This window comes from Mauremys reevesii, linkage group 15 (genome assembly GCF_016161935.1).
Source record: "Mauremys reevesii isolate NIE-2019 linkage group 15, ASM1616193v1, whole genome shotgun sequence".
Taxonomy (NCBI): domain Eukaryota; kingdom Metazoa; phylum Chordata; order Testudines; family Geoemydidae; genus Mauremys; species Mauremys reevesii.
The window spans coordinates 9,232,367-9,248,038 of NC_052637.1; the positions used below are offsets into that span (position 1 = coordinate 9,232,367).

Consider the following 15,672-nt stretch of genomic DNA (forward strand, 5'->3'; position numbering starts at 1 on the left):
GGTCTCCAACCTTGAAGGAACGCTCTCTGGTGTGTCTATCATACCAGACCTTTTGCTCCGCTTGAGCATCCTTTAAGCACTCTCGACCAAGGGCCCAAGAGTCTCTGAGGGTGTTTTGAAGGTTGCTTACAAAGTCCAGGATGTTAGTTCCTGGAGGAGGCGTAAACCCCTCCCATTGCTGTTTCACCAGCTGTAATGGCCCCTTAACCTCATGGCCATACACCAGCTCGAATGGTGAGAAACCTAAACTGGGATGTGGAACAGCCCTGTAGGCAAACAGCAACTGCTGTAACACTAGATCCCAAGTATTGGAATGTTCATGTACGAATTTACGGATCATGGCCCCCAAAGTTCCATTGAACCTTTCCACTAGGCCATTAGTTTGGTGATGGTACGGGGTGGCAACCAAGTGATGCACCCCATGAGTTTCCCACAGGTCTTTCATGGTCCCTGATAGGAAATTTGTTCCCGAATCTGTAAGAATTTCAGAGGGCCAACCCACCCTGGTAAAAATGTCAGTTAAGGCCTGGCACACAGTGTTAGCCCTGGTGTTGCCTAGAGCTGCTGCTTCTGGCCATCTGGTAGCAAAGTCCACAAAAGTCAGTATGTACTGCTTTCCTCTGGGGGTCTTCTTTGGGAAAGGACCCATAATATCCACAGCTACTCGCTGAAATGGGACCTCCATTATGGGAAGTGGTTGGAGAGGGGCCTTGACCTGGTCTTGGGGTTTTCCTACCGTTTGGCATACCTTACAAGACCGGACGTACGTGGCTACCGCCTTGCCCATCCCCTCCCAGTCAAAGGACCTTCCCAACCTGTCTTTGCTTCGCTTCACCCCAGAATGGCCACTAGGGTGATCATGGGCTAAGCTTAAGAGCTTTTCCCGGTACTTGGTCGGAACTAGCAACCGTTTTTGAGGATGCCAGCCCTCCTGGTGTCCACCAGAAAGAAATTCCTTGTATAACAGTCCTTGCTCCACAACGAACCGGGATCGGTTAGTAGAGCTGAGAGGCGGTGGGTTGCTGCGTGCCGCTGCCCATGCTTTCTTGAGGCTGTCATCGGCTTCCTGCTCTGCTTGGAACTGTTCCCTTGAGGCGGGAGACACCAGTTCCTCTGGGAGCGATGTAGGTGATGAGGTTGTTTCCGTTGACTGTGAACCGCTCTCCGCTGGTGCACAAGGCGTCATTTCAGGCTCCGGCTGAGCCTCTTGGGTAGGGTTGTCTGCTGGTTTTTCCAGTTCAGGCCCGTTGTCGCCCTCTGGTGGTGGAGTTGTAATAGCTGGCGCCGGTGCTGGCGCTGGGTGCCCTTCCAGTTCCGGTTCTGGGACTGGATGTACTATGGCTGCTGGCGGTGTTGGCCTGGGATCCGGTTCCACCACCTCTGTCTGGGTCTCTGGTAACACAGACGGGGTCCTGGTGGATGGCTCAGGAACAGGGATGGGTGCAGCAGCTCGTCTGGCTTGGCTGCGTGTAACCACTCCCTCTGTTTCTGGCGGCTCAACGTGATGGGCCAAGTGGTTGCCCAGGATCATGGGGACAGAATAATTGTCATAGACAGCAAAAGTCCACGTCCCTGACCAGCCCTTGTACTGGACAGGTAAACGCACTGTAGGCAATGTTACAGGTTTTGACATGAAGGGGCGGACTGTCACTTTGGTTTTCTGGGTGATGAATTTGGGGTCCACGAAGGTTCGGTGGATAGCTGACACATGTGCTGCACTGTCTCTCCATGCGATAACTTCCTTTCCGTCCACTCTCAATGTTTCCCTAAAGCAGACGGGTATTTGAGAGATATCTAATTCCGGGGTTCCTTGGTGTGCAGGTGCAAGGAGTTGGACCCGGTTCAGGTTCTTTGGGCATTTGGCTTTGATGTGCCCCAGTTCATTGCATCCAAAACATCGCCCACTTGACGGGTCACGGGGTTGTGTTGGTTTACTGGAAACTGGTGAGGTAGAAGAAGAGGTAGGGTGTGACTGTGCTTGGGTTGTAGGTGTGGGCTTGATTGGCCCTCGATGGTAAGGTTTAGTCTCGGTGGGTACCTTGTGTGATTCGCTCCCTTTGGCAGTAGCTTTCGTGTTGTCTACCGATGCCATCCATCTGGCTCCAATCTCTCCTGCCTCAGTGAGAGTTTTTGGTTTACCATCTTGGATGTAGCATCTAATGTTCTCAGGAACACCATCTAGGAACTGTTCCATCAATATCAGGAGGTGTAGGTCGTCTAGCTCCTTAACCATGGATCCTGATATCCAGGAGAAATAGTGTTTTTCCAGGTAAGCGGCGTGCTCTGGAAATGACATCTCTGGTTTCCATTTCTGGACTCTGAAACGCTGACGGGCGTGATCAGGGTGATGCCCATTCTGAGTCTGGCCTTGGTTAGGAACAGTGGAAAGTCGTCCATCTTGTCTCTAGGCATTTCAGCTGCCACCAGGGATAATTGTCCGCTGAGCTGTGACCTCAGCTCCAGCATGTATTGATCTTCAGGAAGATGGTATCCAATACAGGCCCTCTCAAAGTTTTCTAAGAAGGCCTCAACATCATCACCTGCCCTGTAGGCGGAAATTTTCTCCGAGAAGGTTGATCAGTAGGTTGAAGAGGGGTTGGATTGGTTGGCTCCTGCTGCTTAGTCTTTGCTAATTCCAGAGCCTGCTGGTGGGTCTCCCTCAGGATTTCCATTTGTCTCTTGTGCTCAGCCTCTTGTTTCTCCAGCTCCCTCTTGTGGTTAGCTTCTTCCCTGGCCCTTTCTGCAATAATTAGTTCCATCTGTCTTTGATGTTCTTTTTGTTTTTCTTCAGCCTGCAGCCTGGCCAGGTCGAGTTTGCTAATTGTTTCACCAGTACTCATGATTGTGTGCCTTCTGGTGCTGGCCACACCCCTATGCAGTCAGTGAACTGTCTCTGGTGTTTGACAGTCCCTAACCCTGGCTATGATAACTTGAGTAAAGAAAGAGAAATCAATCCTTTGTATAGCAAATTGTGGTTTGTGTAATGTTACTGTTTTGTACTGAGAAAGAGGGAAAGAGTAAAAAAAATTCCTCTGTCTCCCTCTGCTCTGAGTTGCTGTACTCAGCAGCCCAGCTGAAAGGCTGCTGCTAACAATACCCCTGAGAAAAATCTGGTCTATTTCCTCAGGGATCTGTTCTCCTGTCTCCTGATCCTTTCAAAAGACACAGGGAGAAAAAAAAAACCTGGCTGGAGGGTTTCTGTCTCCCCCCCCCAAACCTGTTTTTCCTGCTGGATGGGAATGTACTTTGTGGAGCACATCCCCCCACCTCAGGAATCCTGAGTGGTATCTCCTCTCACAATGGACGAAAACACCGCTCCACAGGGGGGCTTTGTAACAGAAAGCCCTGGAAGAAACTGAAAATCTTCTAACCCTGAAACTGCTACAAAACTGCCTTTTCCTCAAGCTGCCTGTCCAAGCAACAAGAAAGAAAAAGAGAATAGCTCCCTTCAGCGTAGCCCAGCTGAAAAAAAACTCCTTGTAACAATGGGTTCGAAACTCCGCTGCCACCATGTCCTGGTCTGCACCCTCACTTGAAACTGGCCGGTTTCAAAGTGAGGACCAGCATGTCTTCCCCCCACCCCAAAATCCTAGGGTAGGTCTCCCCTTCGGCTGCCACCACCCGGTCAATTCCGTGGGCCGGGACACCCCTGTTCCCCCCTTGGGAACACAGATCAATTCACAGAGGAGGAACCTTCCCCCTCCCCCCTCTTCCCTCTCTCCAGCCTGTTCCGGAGACAGAGGTGCCTGGATTCAAATGCCTTGAATCTCTACACACAGGGAAGCAGCCCACTTCCCCCTCCCCTTCCCCTGAATTTCCCCAAGGGAAGGAATTAACCAAGTCCAAAGAAAAGAAAAGAATTTATTAAGAGAACAAAAAGAAAATACAGAATCTCTATGAATCCAAGCTGGGCACTCATAGGGTATAACCTTGCTAAGTTCTGGAGAGAATCCTCTCTCTTCCTCAGTACAACCAGTACAAGTAGAATTAAGAATAATCAATAACAAACACACAGAATTGCAAACATAGGATTATTAGATAAGGACACAAAGTATCTTTCTAATACTCACTATCTTGACTAGAAGAAATTAGTTCAAAAAGGTGGAACTTGTAGGGACTTGATTAACTCGTCTGGTCTCTTGAACTCCAAAACGGCCAAAGACAAAGACCCCCCCAAACAGAGAGAAAAAGTTCCCTCCTAGGAGTTTCAAAATCTCTTCCCTGATTGGTCCTCAGGTCAGGTGCCCACCAGGTACTATGCTTTAACCCTTTACTAACTATTCATGACACCCTCTGATACTTAGCTGTAATAGGTCACATGTCTGTGCTTCAAATGAGTATTTCGTTCTGCAGACCCTTTGGGACACACTCATGTTCTCAGCCCTGCCTTGTTTTTAGCCAAGGGTCTTTCCAGGGATGCTGCCATCGCATGAGATCCAGGGTGTTTGTTATTCCCTCTGTTAGGGTCAGCTCGGCAGGTTGTCTAGCTGGTTTGCTCCAAAGGTGAGATCAGAGCAGGGCTCACAGCCCTGGAGACCAGATTCAGCTATTTAGCCGGTACATCCTATGCTGTGACCATGTCTGTCTCCTGCACAAGCCAGGATCAGCTCTATCGCTGGGTAGGGCTTTCAGTCCTGATCCGATTTAGTCCGCTGCCTCTCGCCCAAGCCTCCCCAAGGAGCACAGCAGGGAGCCCCCACCTGTGGGGTGGATCTCTATCTGCTTGGTACTGCAGAGGGAAATCCAGCTAAGGGACATTGAAATGGCTGTTGGATAATACAGTGATGGGTACATGATAGCTACTGACCAAGCAATCCTGACGCTAGAGAATCAAATGCACCACAAGCTGGGACAAATTCCACCAAAACCAGAACTGTAAGTGTCCTTTTTCAATTAAATATGTTTGGGGTTAATACACAGGAGAAATTTAAGAAGCTAAATATGAATTTCCATCTGAAGTCTCAGAATTTTACTACCAGTTTAATCAAATATCTATGGTTGGTAAGATTTGTATTTTCCCCCTGGAAAAAATTGAATTTTCACTGAAAACCTGTTTGTTTTTTTCAATTTCTGGCAATCAAACGTTTTCAGCTGAAAACTTCTCACAGAGTTATCTGATAAGACATAGAAGTAACTGAACACTGCTACTAGCCTTTAATTACACAGAGATGGAATCCAACTGGTATGTGTTGCTATAAATCAATTTGTAAGCAAGTAGCGGGATGTCTATGTGGTGTTGGGGTGGACTCATGACAACAATTTGCCTCTTAGGAGGCTGGGTGAGTCTATGGTGTTTTTCTTTGAAAGGTGGGAATCAGGGTGTGTTGGCTTACTAAAATCTTAGTTTAATACCCAAGCTGTGAGCCCACTGTTTATCACAATAGAGGAACCGTCTTGGCTAGAATTGTGGGATTTGGGTTATACTTTATTCCATCTGTCATACTGCATTTGATCAAGCCACATCTTGTCCAGTTCCCCAGATGGTGTAAACTGATGCAGCTCCATTGACTGTTAGGGAGCTATGCCAATTTACACGTGTGTGATAACATACAGGACTAATGGCCTGATTTGAAGGGGGGAAGAGCACTCACCACTCTTAGTCAATGAAAGTGATGGGAGAGCTGTACACTTCTGACATTCACATCATGAAATATTACTGAGAGGGGAATCAGGGCAATTCTGTCTGCCAGTCTCATCCTGACCAGTGCCCTTCTCCTGCCCTTCACAGGCAGGACACAATGTGCTGAGGAAGAAAATGTCCAACCAAACCACCATGACTGAGTTCCTTCTCTTGGGATTCTCTGATGTTCGGAAGCTGCAGATTTTACACTTTGTGGTGTTTCTAGTGCTTTACTTGGCAGTTCCGGTGGGGAACCTTCTCATCATCACATCTGTAGCCCTCAACCACCACCTTCACAACCCTATGTACTTCTTCCTGATGAATCTGTCCATCCTAGATATCAGCTCCATCTCTGTCACCATCCCCAAATCCATGGCCAACTCCCTCATGAACACCAGGTCAATTTCCTATGCTGGACGCATTGCCCAACTTTTTCTCTTTGTCCTCTTTGTTGCAACCAATGTTGCTGTACACTATCATGGCATATGACCGATATGTGGCCATTTGCCTACCACTGCACTATGAGAGAATGATGAACAGGAGAGCTTGTGTCCAAATGGCAGCCAGTGCCTGGACCAGTGGTATTCTCTACTCTGCACTGCACACTGGGAACACCTTTAGTTTACCCTTCTGTCAGTCCAATGTCATCAACCAGTTCTTCTGTGAAATCCCACAGCTACTCAAGCTCACTTGCTCTGACTCATATCTCAGTGAAGTTGCAGTTCGTGCCTTTAGTGCATGTTTAGCCATAAGCTGCTTTGGTTTAATAACTGTATCATATTTTCAGATCTTCACCACAGTGCTTAGAATCCCCTCTGAGCAGGGCCAACATAAAGTCTTCTCCACCTGCCTTCTTCACCTCACTGTGGTCTCTTTGTTCTTTTGCACTTCCATATTTGCCTACCTGAAGCCCACCTCCAGCTCAACCTCTTGTCTGGGTCTTGTGGTGGCTGTTCTCTATTCCGTGCTACCATCAATGATGAATCCGATCATCTACTGCATGAGGAACAAAGAGATCAAAGCTGCACTGAGGAAACTGATTGGGTGGAGATTATTCACCCAAGAATAAAATGTCTGTCTTTCTCCCTTGATCATGATTTTATTCTGAGTTTCTTTATAGATATATTCAACTGATGACAACTTTTTTCCATAAAAAACATAGCATGCAATCTGTTTATATTATAGTAAAAATCCAGACTATCTCCACTCAAATCATTGGAGCAACTGTAGAATTACACCAGAGTAAATAAGATTAGAATCTATTTGTCTAAGGGATTTCTGTTGACAGCAATACCATGCTATCTAAGCCCCTTGCACATAAAATGAGTAGCCATGGCTATATCCCAGGTAGACTTCATGAAGTCCTTCTGGCTCTTCTTCTTTGTGGGGAGAAAATTCTGCTTGAGATCTGAGAGGTTTTATTTGCTTCATTGTCTCTGTTTTTGTTTGTTTGTTTAGTTTTGTTATGTTTATTGGTGGTTTCCTTGTTCCAGGTGTTCTTGGATGTGGGAGTTTGAGAGAGTGGGGTGTATTTGATTAGATAGGGATCTCATTTTTCTCATATATTGGGCATGTCAATGTCATCAACTCTTGGTGGGGTTTCTGAGAGAGCTCAAGTTTTGTTTCCAGCAATGATGAAGGGGCAGAAATGAGTCTCTGTAGCTGTTTGAATAGCTGATTTCCTGCTGAAATGAATATTTTAATGCTTCTGAGATTTTGTTGTGTTATTAACTATGGACTAGGGCAATTAGAGCCTTAGATAAGTGTCTTTTTAGTAATTCTTTATCTAAATAAATAAATAAATGTTGCATCATCCTTGCTATGATGGAAAGGCTTTTTTGAAGAGAAAGGTTTTGCATGTTTCCTAATGACAATCTGACCCTGATAATGAGGCCCAATTTTGATCCCATTGACGTTTTTAGTGTGACAAGTGCGGAGTTGCTATGTAACATTTTCTCTTATGTTATGCTTTGTCCGGCTGTGATAAATAAATCAGACTTTGTTCAGAAAAGGCTGTCTGGTCACTCAACTTACTACTGGCCATAGTTCCTGAGGGACGAACTGCAGGTACCGAACACAGTTGATCTTCTGAAAAATTCCATTTGGTGCACAAGGTCCTGTAGCCAGAAACCCAGTTTAAGAGTGTAAGAACTGTGTAATTCAATCCTAAGTGAGATACAGGCATGAGGCAGAGACCAGACGGGGTGTGCTCAGAGACCAGGGAAAGGGCAGAGGTGTAGCTAACCATAACAATTGGGATTTAGCCATTCGCTTCTAAAGGATTTGGATTTGTCCAATGGTGTGTTGTCCACACAAGGATTTGACTGTGTCTAAAGGTGCCCCTGGATCTCAGAATCTGCCTATTTATTAATTATTATTATTATTATTATAGTATGTTTGTGAATACTAAATATAAGACAATAAAAAGGAGATTAGATAGATAGATAGATAGATAGACAGGACATGTCTTCACTGCAATGGAAACCTGGGCTCACACTCAGGCTTGAGCTCAACCCCCCCCTTCTGTCTTCACAATAATCTTTCAGATTCAGGCTCGGACCTAGAGTCCTAGGACCTTGTGAGTCTGGAGGGTCCAAGCACAAGTCAAGATCAAATGAAAAGTTCAAGCTCATTGCTTTGCAGTGTAGACACAGCTCTCCACCCCGACTCAGGTCCTGGGAGTCCACCAGAAATATGCCACGATCCTATGGGCCAACTTCCTTTCTCCTCTCTATCCCAAGAATCTCCGGTCCACTCCAGTGAAAACAGAACAACCTCCCTTGGTGTAATGCAGCAACATTGTGAGTCCGTGTTTAACCCTTCTCTTGTCTTCTGAATGCTGATCTGCAAACACCCCAGTGACAGTCTTCTGTGTTTGTAATGGAGACTGACCAGAAGAAGCCTTTTGCAGAGTGCATTGCTTCATGGCCACAGGAGCACAGCCAGATTTTGGGAAATCTCTGGTATGAGGCTGGCAAAACAGTGGACTTTAATAAGAGTACCAGGAATGATCACGCATACCAGCAAGTAGTGAAGAAGATGGCAGCACTGCAAATTTACCAAACCAGTAACAGTGCAGGGAGCAGATTAAGTGTCTCAGGACTGAACACAAGAAAACTAGGGACCAGAACTCTTTCTTGGACAACTCTGATGTTGTGCCCATTTTATGAGGAATTTGACTAGGTATAGCACCGAGCACAAAGCCAGTGGTGGTGCTTGATGACCTGGTGTCATGAACAGATAGTTAAGGGTTAATGCCTCTTTTACCTGCAAAGGGTTAAGAAGTTCACTAGCCTAGCTGACACCTGACCAGAGGAACCAATGGGGGAACAAGATGTTTCAAAAGGAAAGAAGGAAGTTTCCTTTGTTTAGAGTTAGTTTCAGTTTCAGCCAGAGTGAAAAAGATCAAAGAACCAGTCTCTTATCAGAGTAATAAGTTTTAGAAAGGAATAAACAGGTTTATGTTTATTTTCTTTTGTAACTTGTCTTTGGGCAATTAGGGGAGTAATCAAATTTGGGTATTCTTGTGGTTTTTGCCCAGGGGAACATCCTGTGTTTTAAATCTGTTGTCTGTGAGATCAGCTTGTATGCTGTCTCCCAGAGGTTTTTTTTCTTTTACCTTTCTTTTCTTTAATTAAAAGCCTTCTTTTTAAGAACCTGATTGATTTTTTCCCTATTTTTAGATCCAAATTAATTGGATCTGGACTCACGAGGGATTGGTGGGGAAGTAATTCTTCCTTGTTGTAAGATCCAAGGGATTTGGATCAGTGTTCACCAGGGACTTGGTGGAGTAGTCTCTCAAGGCTACCCAGGGAGGGGAAGGTTTTTGGGGGGAAGACAGATTTCTCCAGATGACTCAAAAATCTGGATGGTGGCAGTTGTTAAGCTGGTAGTTAAGCTTAGAGGTGTTCATGCAGGTCCCCACATCTGTACCCTAAAGTTCAGAGTGGGGGTGAGACCTATGATACCTGGTCAGCTGGGATGGCTTCCTTCTGGTCCCAGATTCCAGCATGGGGACTGATGGGAGCCAGCAGCAAGTACCAGGTAAAGCCAGAAAAGTGACTCTGTTGCTGAAACTGGTTCCAGAGGAGGCTTTGGACCAGGAGCAGCAACTGCACATCCTGGGGCCATACTTGGAGGAGCTGTTTGATGCCTGCCCTGAGACGCAGCCTGCCGCCCAACCTGCAGCAGACACATAAGAGACAATAATGTAATTATATAGCTGAGATACATTGATGTGGAACAATGAGGATACAGAATGTGGAACAATGCAAAAGTTATGAGAAGCCCCAGATAGCAGCATGTACCCACTAATGGCAGATTGTATGCCGGCAGCATGCCCCCCCTCCCCTCACCCACTACCATGTGGAGTTCAAAATGGCCATTGGGAAATGCAACCAGTAAAAATGCCTTGAAAGTGACCTTTTACTGGAAGAGTGCAGATTTTTGCGAGGGCCATTCCCATTTCTTAAAAATTATAATCTTACATTGCCATGCCTGTAACTACTCAGGGGTGTAACGAGCTGCCTGGAAACAGTGAACTTGGGATGGGGGGAGGCAGAAATGTGTTCCTTTCACAAACTTAGTCCATTTCTGTCAGAGGCAGTCCATGCAGGCCACAGGTGACAAAACTCAAAGTCAAACAGGGTTTGAAAATGTGTTCCAAAATGTGCCGGGGATGGGGGGGTGGGGAGGTGTAAGAGGAATGGCTGTGGATTTCTGGATTTGCATGCACTCAAAATCAGCTGAGCCATGGGGGAGCTAATGCAACATCCTGTTGATTCCCTCATGAATTTAGGTGCTGATAGATGTAAGCTTTCCCTGAAGCAGGAACTCCAAATAGGTAGTCACTTTGTGGGGAAAGGCATATTTTCCATGGCCAACTTGGTAGCTGGCTAAGCCATTCCATTCATAGGTGTGCTGTTTAGTCACTATACATTTGAATGCTTTGGCTGCACATGCTGCAGCTTTCCCATCGGCAGCTTGGAATTACATCTCCCTTTGCCAGTCGGGCACCAGAAGAACAGTTATGTCCTCCAAAACCTGGAAGGCCTGAAATGACAGAAAAAGCTTTTGTAGCAAGGCCTCTGAAGGCCTCCCCTCCCCCTCCCCAACCCAAATAGTCTGTGATTTTTAAAAAACAAAAAAGAGCTTTGAATTCTTAACTTACCATTGCCTCTGCACATCTTTCACTGCCATTAATCAGGCTGTGTCCAGGGAGCTTCTGTGGCCTGAAGCATCCCCCTCATAATATGCTGAAGCTCAGTTTGGAAAAGTAACATTTTATGTCCTTGAAATTCCACAAGGATTTTTACTGTGCTCCTGCACTGAGCTATTTGAGACAATACCCCTCTGTGTCTTGTCCTATTCCAGGCCCCTCGACCTCTACAGCTGTAACACCTCCACAGCTCACCCACAGTGAAGTACAAATGTGGCCCATCAGAGCTTCATGGACTGTTTCTTGTGGACACGGTCAACAAGCAGGTCCAGTACCAAAAACAGAGGGACTTATGGCTGGAGAAGAGGCATGGCGAGAGGCCAGGGGAAAGGTTCATGCTGGCTGCACAGCTTGAGGACAAGGTTTCAGCGCGGGAGCAGGTACTTGCTTCGCAGTTCCTGGAACAGGAAAGGCAGCTGAGGGAGGAGGACAGAGCTCAGCAGAGAGAACGGTTTGAGCGGCTGACATCAATAGTGGCTGCATCACTCTCACAAAGGCCTGAGTCCCCTGCATGGTATCCTGGGATGCAGCCCAGAAATGGCTTGGAAAACTCCATGGCTGTGTGGCTCACACAAGCAGGATCCATGAACAGCTGGACAGGACAGCTTAGCCCCATGCATTTCCCCCATCCTGACCCCCTCCTCTGTGGGTGCCTCCACCCCCAACACCAAGTGTGTGGAAAATCGGGAAAGCAGGGAAGTGAGACCAGGGGGGCAGGGGACATGCAACAGTAAGTGGTTGCACTGTTTGCCCTTGTTCATGCACTTTGTTGTTTTTTTCTTTTTCTGTAAGGTGCTGTTGTTACCAGTGTGTTGTTGTGGTAATGGCTGGCCTGCCTGGCAATGAGTGAATGTTGTACTTTTCTAATACATGTTTATAAATAAAGCTTCTCATTTCATCAAGAATGTTTATTGCTATCACTGCATCACAACATACCAATGTGTATTTAAAATGATAAAGGTAAACACATGATCGGGGACCATTAGGAATCAGTAAGCAAACACTATTTCTCTATACAGTTAGGTACAGCAATCCACACTTGGCTCACTTCCTTATATGAATCCACACACCTCCATTCATAAGTGGTTATGTCATTCATAAATACATTGCATGGCAATCAAGCTATCACCGCGCTCCAAGCACTGACCCCCCCCAATCAATGACCTCCATCCCCACCCGCCACAAGCACATTTGTAAAGGTACTGTTCCCCCTCTTCCATTGGGCCTGCATGTCCATGACATGGGAGCGCAAAGCATCCCTGACTTCTGTTGCCCAGGTGCATCCGGCACGAAGCTGTGGTAGGTGCACTGTCTGGCTGAGTGTAAAAATTCAGCAACCCCTCACTGTCATAGATACTTTCAGGGGGAAATGGCTCACCTCTGGCTTCACAATGATTGTGAAGAGCACAGCAAGCCACAGAAATGTGGACAGCATTGATGACACTGGCATCCAAGTGGGTCTGTAGACATCTCCAATGGGATTTCCATCTGCCTAAAGCATATTCAGCAACCATTACACACCTGCTAAAAGTATAATTAAACCTTTGTTTCCCAGGGCTTCCGAAATCTGGGTACAGTTTCAAAGCTGAGACAAAATGGGTTATGTGGGGCCCCCCAGAATAATGGTGGGGACAGTAACTCCATTTATGACAATATCATATGGTGTGAATAGTGTCCTAGCCTATCCATGAAAGTAGACTCCTGATCAACGAAAAACTCTGGCATGATGAACTTTCTCAGTGCAACCCACGTTGACATTCATAAATCGCCCTCTTTTGTTAAGCCCCTTCATTTTCAGTTTAAATCTATTTTACCAAAAAATCCAAAGTTTTACTAAAAGTAGTATTCATTTTTTTCTAATTTTCACCCTACTGTTGTATCATTCAAAAAATAACTTGTTTTATTAGGAAAATACAATATATTGCATGAGATACATATATTATGATAATACATTAGTCAGTGCATATATGCAAAGGTGCCTGTTCAAGTAAGGGCCTGTATTAAACTAGAAAGATACACACAATAAACAAACAGGTGCCCATGTAAGCTCTGAAGTACACACTCATCTGAACATACTGATGAATCTCACGCCCACCACGTACACATTTCAAGCTGCTAGCAGATAACAGTTTAAAGATCTGACACACTAAAATGGGAAGAAAACGAAAATCTGTACCAGAATATGTTTCAGAACATAAGGAAGTATTCAAAAGTAAAAAATAAAAAAAAATAAACAAGAGGAAAGGATGAAGGTGAGTCTATGCACTGCATATACTGTGTCAACAAAGTTGTAGGCTAGGAGTTCTAAGTCTACAGCAATCAACTCTTTATTCAAATGAAAAAAGAGTTCATTTGGGGATTAGAGATGTATTGTTTTCTTAAACTCAGAGGGGCATTGTGTTTTGAGTTCTGTTTTAGTTCTGCAGCAAACCACACTGAATTCCGTTCATGAAGCATTAATCTACTGAATACTTTTCCCCCTTTTCCTTCCGTCCACAGATATAAATCCCGACAGGTGCTCCTTGACGAAGGCAAACTATGAGTCCCATCAATGGCCCTGTGCAGTTTGGAGACCCCATTCTCTCAAAGCCAGCAGTTACCTCAGGAATATCTTTAATACCCACCATCTTGTGGTACACCATATGCCTGATAGCCTCAGAAACCTCTGCCACCACTTTACCCACAGTCGATTTTAAAACACCAAACTGGTTATCAACGGATCTGTAGCAGTCTGGGGTAGCCAGCTTCCTGACAACTATTGCAGCCTGCTTCGGAACCAGGATGGCCACCCTCATTTGTGTGTCTTTATGCTGGAGGGTCAGGGCAAGATTCTCACAAAGCTCCACAAATGTAGGAGACATCTAGGAGACTGTGGGCAGGGACGGCTCCAGGCACCAGCGCACCAAGCAGGTGCTTGGGGCGGCCAACGGGAAGGGTCAGCACATCTGGATCTTTGGCAGCAATTCAGTGGCGAGTGCCTTGGTCTCTCTTGGAGGGAATGACCTGCCGCTGAATTGCCACCGAATAATGAAGAGGCTGCAGTAGAGCTGCCACCTAGTGTCGATCGTAGCTTTTTTTTCCACTTGGGGCGGCAAAAACACTGGAACCGGCCCCGTGTGTGGGCAGATGTTTTGTTTCTTAGTTTCCCCAGCATTGAAGCTGGTTCTCTCGGGGTACTTGGGTGGACCATTCCATCTTGTGATCTACTTTTCCAGTAGACTGTCCTTGTTTAGTGAAGGCAACTTTAAGTGTGTTAAGATGTGTATCCTGGACTTTTCTCTTCTGTGATTCAGGGCACATTTAGTCACCTTTGTATCTTTGTGTGGAGGAGAGACCATTGGACAAATCTGGATCCCTTTGAAGTGAATGGTGGAATCCCAGTTGTCATGGTTACAGGGCCAGCTTCACTTCTGACCCCTCCTCTTTGAGTGCACCCTTTGAGGTCTCAGCCTCGTGCCTGCCCCCTATTCTCCAACTCTGACATTGGAGTACAGCATCCTGTGCACCAAATGTGATTTCCCAGCATGTCCGACTGGGTTTGTTACCTACAGTTCTTCTCCCCAGGACCTGTGCCCAGGAGCAAGTTGAGTAACCAGACAGCCTTCTCCAAACAAAGTATAGTTTATTTACCACAGCAGAAACAAAGCATTAAAATAAGAGAAAATTTTACATAGCAACTCCATGTCAGTCACAGCAGAAATTTTAATGGGATCCAAATTTGTCCCCATTGTCCAGAGTCAGGGTGATTGTCTGTAGGAAACATTGAAAAACCTTCATCTTCAAAAAAACTTTTCCACCATAGCAAGAATTATGCAAAATTGAATACACAAAATTGAAACAGGTTACAGGTGTGGAAACTGAGGCACAGAGAGTTGAGAAAAATTAGTTGCTTAGCGCTTCTGACATCCTCTCTCTAGCCACTGGTGCCTGGCTGTCTTCATTATCGTTTAGTCGTTTAGTCTGGGATGTTCAAAGGAATCCCTCTGGCTCCTTTGGAAATCCCAGGCTTTTGTTTTTATTCTTCTGAAATTCAAAAGAAGCACAGAGCTTGGAAATTAGCAAGGCCCAGGATTAGAAAGGGGTGTATGTACCTAAAGATCGTGATAGGTGCCTATTGGGATTCACAATATCTCCTAAGCAGGTTAGGCACATAACTCCCATTAACATTCAATGGGACTTAGCCACCTAGCTCACTCAGTAGCATTCATAAATCCCACTAGGAATCTGCCTCCATCTTTACGTGCCTAACTCCCTTGGTAATCCTAGGCTACAGATAACACAGAATCTGGGCTAGATTCAGTAAACCCTGGGGGAGAGTCTAGGGCCTGTGCTATTCAGGGGGTCAGCCTAGAGGATTAGAATAACCTCTTTTGGCTCTACGATCTATGAATCTATGTACTATAGGTTGGGGGCCTCTGCTTCTGAGCTGTTCAGGGCTCCAGAGAGTGAGTCCCACAAGTCCTTACAAAATAGACATGGATAAACCACCTTCCCGCAGCATTGGTCCTTTAGTGCTAGTGATGCTCAACCCCAGCTCCACACAACTCCTCTGCAGAGAGGAACACATTTGAATCTAGTTCTGTCAGTTCAGTCTCAGAGTGGAGGATGAAAGGCCTCTTAAATAGTTGTGTGTTTGTCTTCTACATACTACTAGATACTACTAGATTCTAGATAGATAGCTAGATTTTGACCAAAGAATCCTGGGGCTGGATGACTGAGTACATTATGTATTGTAAAAAATCCTCACTCATCGGTACAGTACATTTACTAATTCAGAAGATTAACATAAAGTCACACAGGAAAAAAATACAACACAGAAGTGACTGAGTGACAC

The 15,672-nt window shown here is 45.7% G+C and overlaps 1 pseudogene; it reads left to right on the forward strand.

The window, feature by feature from the left end:
• The first annotated feature begins 5,755 nt into the window (after nucleotides 1-5,755).
• LOC120383516 lies at nucleotides 5,756-6,689 on the forward strand (annotated as a pseudogene).
• Nucleotides 6,690-15,672: the final 8,983 nt, after the last annotated feature.